This window comes from Phyllostomus discolor, chromosome 3, assembly GCF_004126475.2.
Source record: "Phyllostomus discolor isolate MPI-MPIP mPhyDis1 chromosome 3, mPhyDis1.pri.v3, whole genome shotgun sequence".
Taxonomy (NCBI): Eukaryota; Metazoa; Chordata; class Mammalia; order Chiroptera; family Phyllostomidae; genus Phyllostomus; species Phyllostomus discolor.
Window position 1 is genome coordinate 9,883,234 of NC_040905.2, and position 15,097 is coordinate 9,898,330.

The window sequence follows — 15,097 nt, forward strand, 5'->3', positions numbered from 1 at the left end:
AAAGTGCTCACTACTAATATGAACAAAATATTTGGCAGTATACATAAAACTGTCTTGAGAAACACAAGGATATTTTAGTAAACTTGGTCATAAAAGAGAAGTTTAGTTATGTAACCTCTCAGCCTCAAATTCCCTGTCTGCAGAATAATAATGAAACCTAACTTACAGGATTTCTATGAGAATTATCTATCTATCTATCTATCTATCTATCATCTCCATCTGTGTCAAAGAGCTTACACAAATGTCTTCATTTAGTAAGTAACCAAATGTTAGCCCTCATGATTATTGGCCAACGGCTGGTCACGGCAGCCCTGGCCTTGACTGCCTCGTGATCAACAGAATAAACAGAAAGTCTGACACTTCAGACAAAGAGCATGAATGTCACCCTCGCGTGTCCTCAAAACCACTTTGCCCTTCATGACATGGCTCACAGATTGGTCTCAGTGACAACGCTGTCCCGTGCTCCACATTAACTAATTCTTCTTGCTAACTAGGTCTTAACCCCGTTGTTCCTCTTCACTGAAAAAGGGCACGTGTGCTGTCAACATGGGAATGTCACTCATATTATAATTACACATCTTTTTGAAGTAGTTATTTCACATTACTTGCTGTACCCTGTAAATTTGGAGCTCCCCAGGGGGAGGGCCTGGGTAGTCTGGGTCACGTTGCTCCTCTGCCTTCAGGGTGTGCTAAACCCAGTGGGTAGGGAGAACAGTTCCTGGGAGCACATCTTCGCCTGCAGGGCCCCTGCGTTCCTGATAGTCAGGACAGGAGCCCCAAGTGGAGGGCCGGGGTGAGCTCAGGCCAGCATAGCTATCCACTAAGCTCTGTGCTCCTCCAGGGCCAGAGAAATGAGGAAGCGGATTAATCCAACTGAAACAGACTCATTTGACCTTGACCCCACAGTTGAGTACATAGTCTGAGCAGTTTCACGGAACTCAGAACTCACACACAAATACGTACGCATACACCTACACATTAGCCATACGACACACAAATACATGCACATATATAAAACTGAAACAAAAGTTCCCCAAACGGTACTTTTGTAGATGCAATGCCCTCTGGTATTTCTCTGCCTGTTGTATTCTTTTTTATTTGTATTTTAATTTTTTGAAAAACTGCTCACAATCAGTGAAATTGGTTGTGAAATGTTTGAACTATTTAAAAAAAACCCCACTGATTTATGTGACATAATGTAGGAGCATTGAACGAAACTTGTTTTTGCAGAATTTTTCTTTACACCAAGAGGGCAGTGTCAGGAGGCTCTGTGGCTGGAGCAGCCTGGCACAGTGGTTAAGAGGCAAGAAGTCTGCAGGGAAAATGTTTGGGCTCAAAACCTGGCTTGGTCACTTGTGTACGATGTGATTCTAGCAGAGTTATTTAATCCCTCTAGCTTTGGTTTCCTCCTGAAAAAACACGGATGACATTACCCTTTCATCACTGTTATGAAGATGAAATGAAGTCACTTGGCATAGCACCTAACACGAAGTGGCTTGGATAAACATCACCTATTATTGTACTATTCCCTCAGGAGGTGTTGTCAGTCCTTCACCCCCTGGTGGGGCTATTCGGTCCAGCGTTTCTCTGAGAACTAGCCAGCAGGGTGATGCATGACGGGACACAACACACGTCTTGGTAGAGAAAGGTCAGCACGTCAGGGCAGCCCTGGATGGGACCAGCAGGGGAGGGATGCCGAGGTGGGGGCGGGAGTTCGAGGAGAGCTCCACCCGCCGAGAGAGATCCTGAAGAAAGAAAGAAGTGGGGGGGGCCGCCAGCTCTTGTATAGTTGTGCCCAGGGCCTTGATCTTGTTGGTGGCAATGTTTCTTATAGGTCTCCATGATGTAGGTATAGAGAGAGGGCCTTCTCTACAACAGTGTGGCTCTAGAATACATATGACTAAACTTTCAGCAGACACAGAGAAAACCAGCTCCCAGTGCTGACACCCCGGAAGGTGAAGAAGAACCACCTCTCTGGCACAGGACCCCCTGCCCCGGGTGGGCAGGCAGCCCAATGAGCAAACTGTGGGCTGCATCTTGGCCGCCTCTGTGAAACCTGCTCAGTCCCCCTGGGGACCCCGCTGGAACTCTTACTAATTCCCAATCACCTCCTTTCAGAACGCCTCACCCAGGACTGCCTACCAACCCTGGGAAGCACTCATTTCCTGTTCCCAATGGTAGCAAGTCCTCAACGGTTCAAGCTAAATTAGATTTGGGAAACAGTCAACATTATTTTGATCCCAGAGGTTGTGGCACTGGAAATGTACCCCTCAGATCTCTGGCTGCTGGCAGCGTCACTGACTGATGGCCCAGCCGCTGCCCCTGGAGGCCACCTGTACTGCCACCACACGGCCTCCGGATGACGACTGAGCACTGTGGAAAACACAGGCAGGCCCCTTCCAGCAAGCCACAGGGCTCCCGGGGGGGGGAACCCCACCAGCTAGACGGACATTTCTTAGAACTGTGCCGTGTCAATGTTCTTCCCAACAAGACCTACACCCTAACCCTTTCTCCTTCCACGGGAGCCAAACCGGAAATGCAGTCCGGTGGCTTTTCCCACCTTTCTTGCTCCCTCCTCTTCCTTACATTTCTTATGCCTTCTGGCACCTGTTTCTCGGCAGATCCACACTATAGTGCCAGATTTGGTGAAAGAGGTGGGCGGTCACTCTGTTCAACACACATTTAGGACAAATGCTAGAAGGAGCTATAAAATAAATAAGATGAGGAAAAGGGGTCAGTGAATACTGGTTAACTATTAAATGAGGTTCTGAAATAAAATAATACCACTTTCTATAGTTTGCCCTAATGTCTGCTGGTTCCAGGGTACAGAGTAGGCCTCCAGGGCATTCTGGGGGGTGCCCAGAGAGATTCCTCACATATGGCTCTCTTAGGCTCACTCTGCTCTGGCTCCCACGTCTTCACACCTGCCTGCAAAGCTGCTGGAAGATGTTCCGTTATCTCCACCGTCCGTCCTGGGAACACCAAGGCCCAACTGGGCTCCAGGGGCCACTTCAAGGTGCTCCAGATCCTCTCATTCCTCTTGAACCTGAACAGGCTGAACCATACTAAGAGGCTAGGAGAGAAGATAGGAAGGGTGGTTTCCTCTTCAACTCCGTGTCACAGTTTTGACTTGGGCTTGCCTGGAAGCATCTCTTACGACCAGATAAGGGAAGTTTCATCAGATTCATGCCTTTTACTCATAAAGAGTTCCCAGTCAACCCAGGGGACCAGGCAGGGACAGATGCCTTCTCCCCCGGCTCAAACTTCCTATTTACATCCTCATCCAAAATTCCTTGGCCTTCTTTGGGTAACAAACAACTAAAAATGATCATGAATATGGAGTGACATATCAACTCTATTTTCTTAGTTTCTATATTCTTGATGCTCTGGCACCTGGAGTCTTGCTGACCCTAGAGAAACTGACCCTCTCAGGACTAGCGAATTCCCAGAGATGGCAAATAACCCCGCTGACAGCATCCCTTTCATCCAATACCTCCAAAGATCTCCAAATTCTGTCTCTAAAATGAAGACAACTGCTGATAGAATTAAACTAATTGAGAAGATGTACACAAGACATTTTGTAAATGAAAGAGAACTATTCTAATATAACAAGTCAGCCAACCCAGAGCCCATACCTATCAGCTACCTCCTTTACCAGGATCTCACAGGTCCCGTGAGATCTGTCCCATGCCCTAAGCACTCTAGGGGACCAGCCAACCCGGGACAGTCCCTACATACCAGAGCCTGCTGAAATTACTCAAACTAGCCAATCCTATGCCACCCTGGCCAGTTTACCCAGCGTCACCTACTTCTTCCCCCAAAACCCACAATCAAGACTCTCGCTCATGCTGTCCCTTACTCCTCCTGTCCCCAGAATGACCCTGGTGCTTCCCTGGGGCCCCACGAGGCATGGGATGCCCCTGCCCCTGCAGTGCTGTGAGTGTCAAACCATCTTTTCAGTGGCCATCCTCTCCTGATCCATTGGCCTCACCATAATGGGCTGATGATAACATCTACGCTTTAAAACAGACGGATATTGAAAAGATTTTAATACGACGGCCATCTACACTGTTAAGAACCAAACCCCAAATTTTTCCTGTTATATTTAAATAGCTCCCTTTTGTTTACAAAGCATCCCATGTACACCATTTTAATTCCGTTAATGCTATCAGCAATTGTCTTCATTTTGAGGCCCAATTTGGAGACACACACATAGTGGCAACATTCCTGGCAGAAACGCGTGCTTTTTGTGAGTCTCTCTGTGCGGCACAGGGGACGGAAGGCACAGCACGGGCTCTGCAGGGCTGGTTTTAGAGAGTCTCAGAACACAGACCAGGGAACATAACAATCGCAGCCTCTCATACCTTCTGGGCATGTCCCGGGTGCCAGACCCCAGAGGAGGTTTCCATACATTAACTCATTTAACCCTCATGTCAAAGCTGGCTGAGGCTGACGCCCAACGTGCTGACAATGACTTGTCCTGGCTTACCGACGACCTGAAATGAACTGGTTGACAACTTATCTCTGTCCTGCAATGCTGGAGCTGCAAATAACCTGAGCAATCAACCCTCCCTATTTGATAGATGAAGTAACCATGTCTCTGAGCTCTCCTCCACCTGAAGCTTTTGCTGTTTTTGAGCACCCTCTCAAAAGAAGGCATATGTACCCTAATTTTGTTAACTGAGTTCCGAGTCTTGCGACCTCTGGCCCCGGTGTGTCACATAAGGGAAGTGACACCTGCTGCAGCAATCTCAAAGCCCACGATCCATCCCACGTACTCTGAAAGCACCGAAGGGAAATGTGTTACAATAACCAAACACACCTAGTGTATATCACAAGGCTTGCCTAAATATTTCCCATTTACGCTATTTTGAGAACTGGCTTCCAGCCCAGTTCCGACAACGGAGTTCCAGATGAAGTGGAAGGCCAAGTGAGCATGGTAATTGAAAATACAATTCCCACCCCCCAGAGGGCTGTTCGTTGTAAGTTTACTTTCTTGTGTGTGTGAGATCCCCTTCTGAGCATTTATGAAGCATGGATTCTGCAATCATCTCACTCACTGGAAAAAAGTGTGTGTCCCATTAGGTTTCTGGAGGACGAGGGTGTGCTGACTCTAAGCAGCCTTCCCTCAGAAGATTCTGCAGAAACTGGGCCAGGAGCCCCTCCTTAGTCAGACTGCCCCTCCCAGAGCAAGCGCCTCGCTCTTGGCTGAGGAACAGACGCTGCGCTCCACTCAACCCTGGTGACGTTGGTGGCGTTAATGAACTTAGGGTCCTGGACAACCGCAGTCAAAACAGAGCCAGCTCAAAGCCAGCTCAGGGGCACCAGAAGCTCAGGTCCTGGACACCATCCCACTGTGTTTTTGGACTACAGACCTTGATGGCATGGCTCCGTCTTTGTGCACAGCCCAAGTTGGGACCAACCCCACCGGCCAATGACAACCTGCTGCATCATTTGGCTGGGATGTCATGAACAAGAGGTGACCCAACTTCAATGACTTGGATGGGCTCCATCTTTCTTCCCACCCTGTGTGCTTCTGCACCACATCCACAACTTGAAGAAAAGGTGAACACTTGGGATATGATATTTTCCAAGACTGAACACCTGGCTTAGATCCATTAAATTGCAGCTTTAAATTAGTACATTCTATACTTCCCCCTGTAAATCAAGGAAAACAACAATATACCAAAGAACTAGAAAGAAGGTTTTGGGGTTCTTTTACATTGTGGCCAAAAGTTACTAATTTTAATTTTGAAGAAGGAAATGATCTGGGTCTCAAGTCACTGAGAGTGTACGCCAAGCAAATTCAGTGGATTCTTTGGCATATCATCTGTGCTTTAGATTCTCCCAATTAGAATAATGTACTGCATCAGATAAAGTGGTAACTTTAGTTTCAAACTGCAGCCATTCCATAATCCCATCAGAAAAAGCATAGTATCACTTATAGTCACAATTCAATGTGCTTTCACGGTTATAGGGTGAATAACTAACCCAACTAGTTGTTCTTCTAGGTGTTCCCTTCATTACTTTCTCTGCTGATTGGTTCAGCAGGAACATGTAACAGCATGTTTCTGGTCAGCCCCCTACCTCCTGCCCCAACTTTCATCTGAATCTGTAAGTTTAGGGGCCCAAAAAAGAGGAAAAGTCTAAGGAAACCCGGAAAATATCATTGATCACGTTCCTCAAAGGCTGTGTGTATTCGAAGGAGGTCATCACCGAGACTGCCCAGCTGGCAGCTGCCTGGTGCGTGGGTCAGGCAGCAGGGCGACACTTTGTTACCGAAACCAAGCTGTGCCCTCAGCCCTGATGGCCACGCGACTCGGGATTGAGTCTGGACAGCAGGGAGCTGGTTGCTCTTCACTGTGAACTTTTTTTTTCCATTTTGCTTTGTTTTGTTTTTAAAATTATACTGACATGGCCAGAATGTGAACCTGCACTGCCTGGATCGGACCACGAATAACTAACTGCCTTAACTGGGAAGATGTGCCGTGTCCCAAACCCTTGCTCCCTGTCTGCCCCCGCCCCAGGGAAAGGCTCTGCTCCCCTCCCACCACCAGCGGCCCCGCACAGCTTGGAAATGGCTCTTCCTGCATTCTCCGGCAGGAAACGTGGAACACCTGTGTGTGTGTGTGTGTGTGTGTGTGTGTGTGTGAGATGGCTGGCTTAGTTTTTGGGGGGGAAGGTTTAAATGATTTTTCTATCTTTGAGCTTCTAGAATAACCATTCTGGATCTATTTATTTGCTAGGTTCTAGAATTCCTTTACAAATTGGCACTTGAAGGCCTTCTCCAACAAGTTTGGGGTTTTTTTGTTTGTTTGTTTGTTTTGAGGTATAACTGACATATAATGTTATATTAGTTCTACTTGTACAACATGACGATTCGGTATTTGTATACGCAGCAGAACGATCACCACAATAAGTCTACCTACCATCCTTCACTGTACAAAAGCACAATTTTTTTCCTTGTGAGGAGAACTTTTAAGATTTACTCTCTTGCAACTTTCAAATGTGCAATACAGTATCACTGACTCTCGTGCCCACGGCTTACTTACGTTAGGACTGGGGGGGGGTTTGTACCTCTGCATCCCCTCCACCCACTTCACCCACCCCCAGTGCTCTCCAGCTACTCTGCCAACGAGGTTCAAAGCAATAAAACAATTGGAGCGTGTCCCTGAAGGAGGAATTTGTTCCTTTAGGCTTAACTGTATAATTGTTCAGAATCAGGGTGTGGTGAGTAGACACTAAAAGGGAAGTTTATTTGGCCTAAAATGGAGAAGACAGAGGGAAGGAAACCTAACGCCAACGTGGAGCTTTGGGAGAGGATTAGCAGCTGCCCCGTCTCCTTTGATGAAAGGGCTTAGCTAACAGCAGGAGGAATGGAGGATCCACCTTAGGAAAAACTTCCTGACCCTTGTAAGTCCTGGCAGCGTTTTACCGAAGGGGATTGCCTGGTGCACCTCTAGACTTTTTTTTTTTCAGTGTGATATTGTTTTTGTAAATTTGTCTATTTTTTGTTGTTATTCATTCTCAGTTGTAGAAGTTTAAGACTTGTTTTTCCTTTCTTACTCAAGAAACACATGTTTATTGTAGAAAAAAGTGGAAACTACTGATAAGCAATGAGAAAAAAATTATCTGTAATGCCACTGCCCAGAGATAAGCTTTGTTACCATTCGGGGGCATGAGTTTTCAGAAATTTCAGACATTTTTCTCTGGGAGATTAGTTAAGTAAATGCTGGTGCAGCCATGAAAGTGCAGCCGATAAAAGCGATACACATGTGATACACCAACCCTGGGCCTGGCCTAGGTGCTTCTGCACAATCTGCTCTTTGGTTTCATCTCTGGCCTTGGCCCTGGCCAGTGAAAGAGCTGAATGCCAAGGTGTTCACTATCTGGCAACCTTGAACTTATGCATGTTCAGTAATTGTATGGCATAATAGATTACCACCATGTCTCCAATAATGTCAGAAATTTCAGACATTTGTCAGACTATAAGATGCACGCCCCCCAAATTTGGGAGGAAAATGCAGTGGCAACCCTGCTCCTGCCTCCTGTGACCCCACTCCATTGCCACCCCGACCCCCACAGTGAGCCAGGTAAGCTACATTAGGACTATAAGACACACACCCCTTTCCTCCCAAATTTGCAGGGGAAGGTGTGTCTTATGGTCCAAAAAAATATGGTAATCAGATTTTGAGCTAGTATCTGAATATTCACCTAAAAATATACATGAATTCGAGCACCAACTTACACCACACACAAAAATAGATTCAAGGTGGATAAAAGACTTAAACATAAGTTGAGATACCATTAAAGTCCTAGAGGAGAATATAGGCAAGAAAATCTCAGATATTTCACACAGCAATATTTTCACTGGTATGTCCCCTAGAGCAAGGGGCATAAAGGAAAGAATAAACAAATGGGATCTCATCAAAATAAAAAGCTTCTGCACAGCTAAAAATGTATTAAAATTAAAATAAAAAGACAACCAACTGTATGGGAAAACATATTTGCCAATGATACATCAGACAAGGGTTTAATCTCCAAACAATGTAAAGAACTCACAGGACTCTGCTCTAAGAAGACAAGCAACCCAATTTAAAAATGGGCAAAGGACTTGAACAGACACTTCTCCAAGGAGGACATACAAAGGATCCAGAGACACATGAAAAGATGCTCAGTACTGCTAGCTATCAGAGAGATGCAAATTAAAACCACAGTGAGATACCACTTCACACCAGTCAGAATGGCCATCATAAACAAAGCAACAAACAAGTGTTAGAGAGGATGTGGAGAAAAGGGAACCCTAGTGCACTGTTGGTGGGATTGCAGACTGGTACAACCACTCTGGGAAACAGAATGGAATTTTCTCAGAGAACTAAAAATGGATCTGCTTTTTGACCCAGCAATTCCACTGATAGGATTATATCCTAAGAACCCTGAAACACCAATTCAAAAGAACCTATGCACCCTAATGTTCATAGCAGCACAATTTACAATAGCCAAGTGCTGGAAGCAACCTTTGCAATCAGTAAATGAATGGATCAAAAAACTGTGGTACATTTACACAATGGAATTCTATGCAGCAGAAAGAGAGAAGGAGCTCCTACCCTTTGCAACAGCATGGATGGAGCTGGAAAGCATTATGCTAAGGAGAATAAGCCAGGTGGTGAAAGACAAATACCATATGATCTCACCTTTAACAAGAACATAATCAACAAAACAAACAAACAAGTAAAATAGAACCAAAGACACTGAAACTGAGAACAGGCTGACAGTGACCAGAGAGGAGAGGGGAGGGAATTTCAGGGGAAGCAGAGAAGGGTTTGCAGGAACTAGTTTAAAGGACACATGGACAATAACAAAGTAAGGGGTGGAGATGGGAGAGAGGAGAGGAGGGCTGAAAGGGTGGGCTGGGATGGGGGTAAAGGACAGAAAACTGTACTTGAACAATAATGAAAATTAAAAAAATTAAAAATAGTTAAAAATGAAAAAATTTAAAAAATGTACATGAGCATTTTAGATGTAACCTGGAGGGGAAAAATCCCTATATGTGCTTTATATACTGAAATTCTAACAGAGTACAAATACTCCAGGTATAAATATATGTGTATATATAGTAAATATCAATACATATAAAATATCTGAGTAAAATGCTATAATAATTAAGAATGACAGAAATTATTAATTTTATATACTAAAATGATTATTGGAAACTTAAAAAGTTAGATAAGGAAATGGTTTGTAAATATTAAACTATTAACACAATATTGACATAGAATAAACTAATCAACTACTAATAGAGGATTAACTAATTAGGTAACTTAGGAAGATTATGGTATCCTTTCTAAATCAAATCATGCTTATAACAATTTAAATAAGAAAACCAGTTAGACTGATATTCAGCTACTTAATTCTATTTGGCCAATTCTATTTTTCTTTTAAGAAAAATTTCCATTTTGGAATTCTTCACTTTTTTAAAGGTGAATTTAAACAATTGTGTAAACTCTTGCCACCTTAAAATTTTATAAAGAGAAAAGGTCCCCAAGTCCTAAATCATAACATCCACAATGAAACACCTTTTCCAAACGTAAGAAATACGGACTATAAATCATAGAACAAGGTGTCAGAGAAAAAAATGGGCCCACAGGACACATTTTGTTTTCATTAATCCAATTTTAAAATTATAAACTCCCTAAAAAATTCTCTATTAAAACAATTCTTTATAGTCTTAGAGCTTACAGAAGCTATCATTTTAAGTAAAATGCCCAGGCTTAAGTAAAAAGCCCATTGAAATTATTACCATAGCTACCAGTCCTTTTCGACAAAGATAAAGGGTTTTTGAGAGTTGCTAACATTATGAGTCTTGGATAAAAAGCTCCGCCTAGAAAACACAGTGCTGAAACCCTTGACTAACTGATATGCTGCTCTGCACCAATTGTTGGTGACATTATTAAATGTGCCAGTTGACAGTGGCCCTCTCTTTAGTACTGAAATGTGCAGGGTAACGGCAGAAAGAACTATCAGTTGCCAGCACTGAGAAACTACTATGATATTCCTAGAATATAAAAACAAAATTTAAAATTTTGATTGACTATTAATTATTAACAATGACACTATGATAACTGAAACATTTGCATATAATTTCAGGTTTATTCTTTTTTAAAATTATTATTTGTTTGCTTTAAGTAAACTCTTTTTTTTTTTATTTATCTTTAGCGGGGAAGGGAAGAAGAGAGGGAGAGAAATATCAATGTATGGTTGCCTCTGGTGTGTCCCCCACTGGGAACTGGCCCACAACCCAGGCATGTGCCCTGACTGGGAGTCGAACCACAATCCTTTGGTTCGCAGCCCACGCTCAATCAACTGAGCTCCACCAGCCAGGGCTCAGGTTTATTCCTTTTCCATTTCCACCAATAACTTTATTTTTTAAATTCTTTTTATTGTTATTCTACAATAGTTGTCCTGATTTTCCCCCATTGCCCCCTCCATCCAGCCCACTCCCTGCTCCCACAGTCCCACCCCGCACCGTTGTCCATGTCGGTAGGTCATTCATACAAGTTCTTTGACTAGTCCCTCCCGCTTCTTTCCACCTTTATGTCTCTCCCCTCCCCCCTCTGGCAGCTGTCAGTCTCTCTATGTTTCCATGTCTCTGGTTCTATTTTGCTTGTTACTTTATTTTGTTCATTAGATTCCTCTTATAAGTGAGATCACTTGGTATTTGTCTTTCACCTCTGGCTTACTTCACTTAGCATAATACTCTCCAGTTCCATCCATGCTGTCGCAAAAGGCAGGAATGCCTTCTTTCTTTCTGCTGTGTAAGTATTCCGTTGTGTAACTGTACCACAGTTTTTTGATCCATTCATTTACTGATGGGCACTTAGACTGTTTCCAGCACTTGGCTATTGTGACTAGTGCTGCTATGAACACTGGGTTGCATAAGTTGTTTTGAATTGGTGTTTTGGGATTCTTAGGCTATATTCCCAGCAGTGGGATCACTGGGTCAAAAGGAAGTTCAGTTTTGGAGGAAATTCCATACTGTTTGCCACAGTGGCTGCACCAGTCTGCATTCCCACCAACAGTGCACTAAGGTACCTTCCCTTTTCTCCACAACCCCTCCAGCACTTGTTTGATTTATTAATCATATCCATTCTGACAGGTGTGAGGTGGTATCTCGTTGTGGTTTTCAATTGCATCTCTCTGATGGCTAGTAATGTTAAGCATCTTTTCATACATCTATGGGCCATCTGTATGTCCTCCTTGGAGAAGTGTTTTTTCAGGTTCTTTGTCCACTTTTTAATTGGACTGTTTGTCTTCCTAGTGTTGAGCCACATGAGTTTTTTATGTATTTTGGAGATTAAACCTTGTCTGATGTATCATTGGCAAATATGTTGTCCTATATAGTCAGTTCCCTTTTCACTTTAATGATGTTTCCTTAGCCATGCAGAAGCTTTTTCACTTGATGTGGCCCCATCTGTTTATGTTTTTCCCTGGACTTCCCTTGCCCTAGGAGATATATTGGCAAAAATATCGCTACATGGGATATCTGAAATTTTACTGCCTATGTTCTCCTCTAGGACTTTAGGGTATCGTGACTTATATTTAAGTCTTTTATCCAATTTGAGTTTATTATAATATATGGTGTAAGCTGGTGGTCTAGTTTCATTTCTTGAATGTACCAGTCCAGTTGTCCCAACACCATTTATTGAAGAGACTATTTTTATTCCATTGTATGTTCGTGCCCCTCTGTCAAATATTAACTGGCCATAGAGAAATGGGTTTATTTCTGGGCTCTCTATTCTGTCCCACTGATCCATGTGTCTGTTCCCATGCTAGTACCAAGCTGTTTTGATTACAGTGGAGTTGTAGTGTAACTTTATATCAGGTGTTATGATCCCGCCAACTTTATTCTTCTTTCTCAAGATTACTGAGGCTATTCGGGGTCTTTTTTGGTTCCATATAAATTTTTGGAGTATTTGTTCTAGATCAGTGAAATATGCCGTAAGTGTTTTAACATGGATTGTATTGAGTCTATAGATTGCTTTGGGTAGTATGGAGATTTCACATTTATTCTTATAGTCCAAACATTCTTTCAGTGACTGGGATATTTGACCATAGCCTCTGCTTCAGCAAAGTACACATTCCACCCTCGGCCATTTGCTATTTAGGACTGTAGTCAGTGTGTCCTGAACAGATCCACAAAACATGTTTGAGACAGAGGGACGTGTCTCTGTTAGGATGCTTCCAATTGCACGGAATGGCCATCCCTACCCAAACGCCTCTGAAAAGTGGAAAGGGGCAGAGAAATCATTGGCTCACATATGTGAAGAGGGTGAGGTCATGCAAAATAGTTGCTTCAGACAAGGCTTTAGCCAGGGCACAGGGATGTGAAGGAAGAGGGCCTGGTTTCTCTGTTACCACTTCCCATCTCTACTTTGAGTTTCATTCGCTCCATCTTCAGGCTCCCTTTTCGTGGTGCAAAGATGGTTGCCAACAGTTCCTGGAGCCACCTGCTTCCACGTTAGCAGGCTATAAGAAGCAGGGCAGTCTTTGTCCTTGTGGTTCCCAGCAAAAGGTAAAAAGTACACCCTGCTAGATGCAATGCTACATGATACATGCATCTCCACAACATCACGGTGGCCAGTGTGATACCACATGATTTTTTCCTTATATCAGCCAGCTTCCTACCCTGGAAGTGGGAAAAGGTCAATGGGGGTAGTCGTTTCCCAAAGGGGTTATAAGACCCCACTACTGAGAATTAGGAAAAACTGATGTTGGCTAGCGAGGGAACCATATTTTCTAATAGCTGTTTGTACTATTTCACTATTATAACCAATATGTCAACGTGCACGATTACACATAAATTCTTATACGTATGTAAAATGATCTTACAATGAATTCTGAAAAATTCAACTGTTGAATCAAAACATATACACAAGTTAATGTTTTAGACATCTTGCCAAATTGCCCTCCCCAAAAGTTAGTTTCAGCAGCAGTGTGTAGCCTGCCAGCTTCCTGCTACTACTCACCGAAAAACAATGCCACTCACCAGTTCGATAGGCAAAAATCACATTTCATTGTTCAACTATGTATCTCTTCGAGCACTACTAAAGATGAAATAATTCTCACATCAGTTACCCACTGATACTTGATTTTTTATCTATTAACATTTAATTAGATGTCTGTTAATACCCTGGCTCATTTCTCAACTGGCTGTGTATACATGAAAAACAATAAACTTGTGTTTGTCATATGTTGCACATTTTTTCTCATTTGTCATTCTGTGCTTTATTTTGTTTATGGTGGTGTTTATTTGTTATTTTTCTATATAAAAGTTCTACATTTTGATGTAATCAAAATAAAATATTTGTTCTGAGATGGCTGTCTTAAATATTTTTTTAGAAATAACTTTCCTCATCCCAATTATTTTCATTTAATTATATTTTCTTCTAGTATATTTATTATTTCGTATTTCTTATAAATCCTAATCATCTAGAATTTTCTTTGTCCTAAGAGAAGAGGTCAGGCCACAACCTTACTTTCTTCTAAGTGGGTAAATACGGTTCCTGATATAAATGTTCTATAGCCTGGCAGCGAGGAGTGTTAGCTCTGGGGCCAGACTTTCCAAAGTCATTTGGAATCAAGTATCAGTGGGTAACTGATGTGAGAATTATTTCATCTTTAGTAGTGCTCATTGTTTTGTACATGTTTCTCACGTACAAAACAGAGATGAAAATAATGGTATTTACATCATAGGGTAGTCTGGGTGGTGAAATGTGCTAAAGCACATAAAGCATTAGAACCATGCTCAGAGAATGGCAAATGTCATCAACATATATGGTTGTTACTCCTACTTGTTGGAAGACCTGTTATTTCTCCTCTTGAGATAGTACCTTTGTGACATACTGAATATCTGTATGCGGGTTCTGTTTCCAGACTTTTTGGCTTCTTCTATTGATCAGTCTCTTTATTTTTGTCTCTGCTGATTTTGAAGAGGGTTTATATCAGTATTTCTAGAATCAGCAGAATGAACTTGTGACTTCTTAAAATGCCTTAATTTCTTGTCCTTAAAAGTGACAGGAGTCATTTCTTTCGTGTCTCATGTCAGTTTTTGCACAAATTCGCTCTCATCACCACCCACTGTGGACCTCATCTTGTGGTTCTTGAGCGTATTCAGCCTCAGCTCTCCCCCTACTAGCTGTTAGCTTGGGCAGGAAACCCGAACACGCTACCTCAGACGCTTCATTTGTAAAGTGGGGATAAGAAGTTATTATGTACCTCACAGGCCTTCTGTGAGGATTAAATGAAATAGTGCATATAAAGTCTATGTTATGGTGAACATAATAATCCCCAAATAATTATTTATTAATTTATTTTCATTACCTTTGTTATATAAGACACAAAAAGTTTCTCCTTAGCAGAGAATAAGGAGACAAGTAACTACTGACAGGAGTAATCAGGATATAAGAGATGCAGAGAAAAGGAAACCAATAGTATTTTTCAAGTGAAGTTATACTTTTTTCAAGTTAACGTATAATTAGTAGCACCCAATATAATATAATACCTAGTATTATATTACTAGGTACACACAGCAGGTACT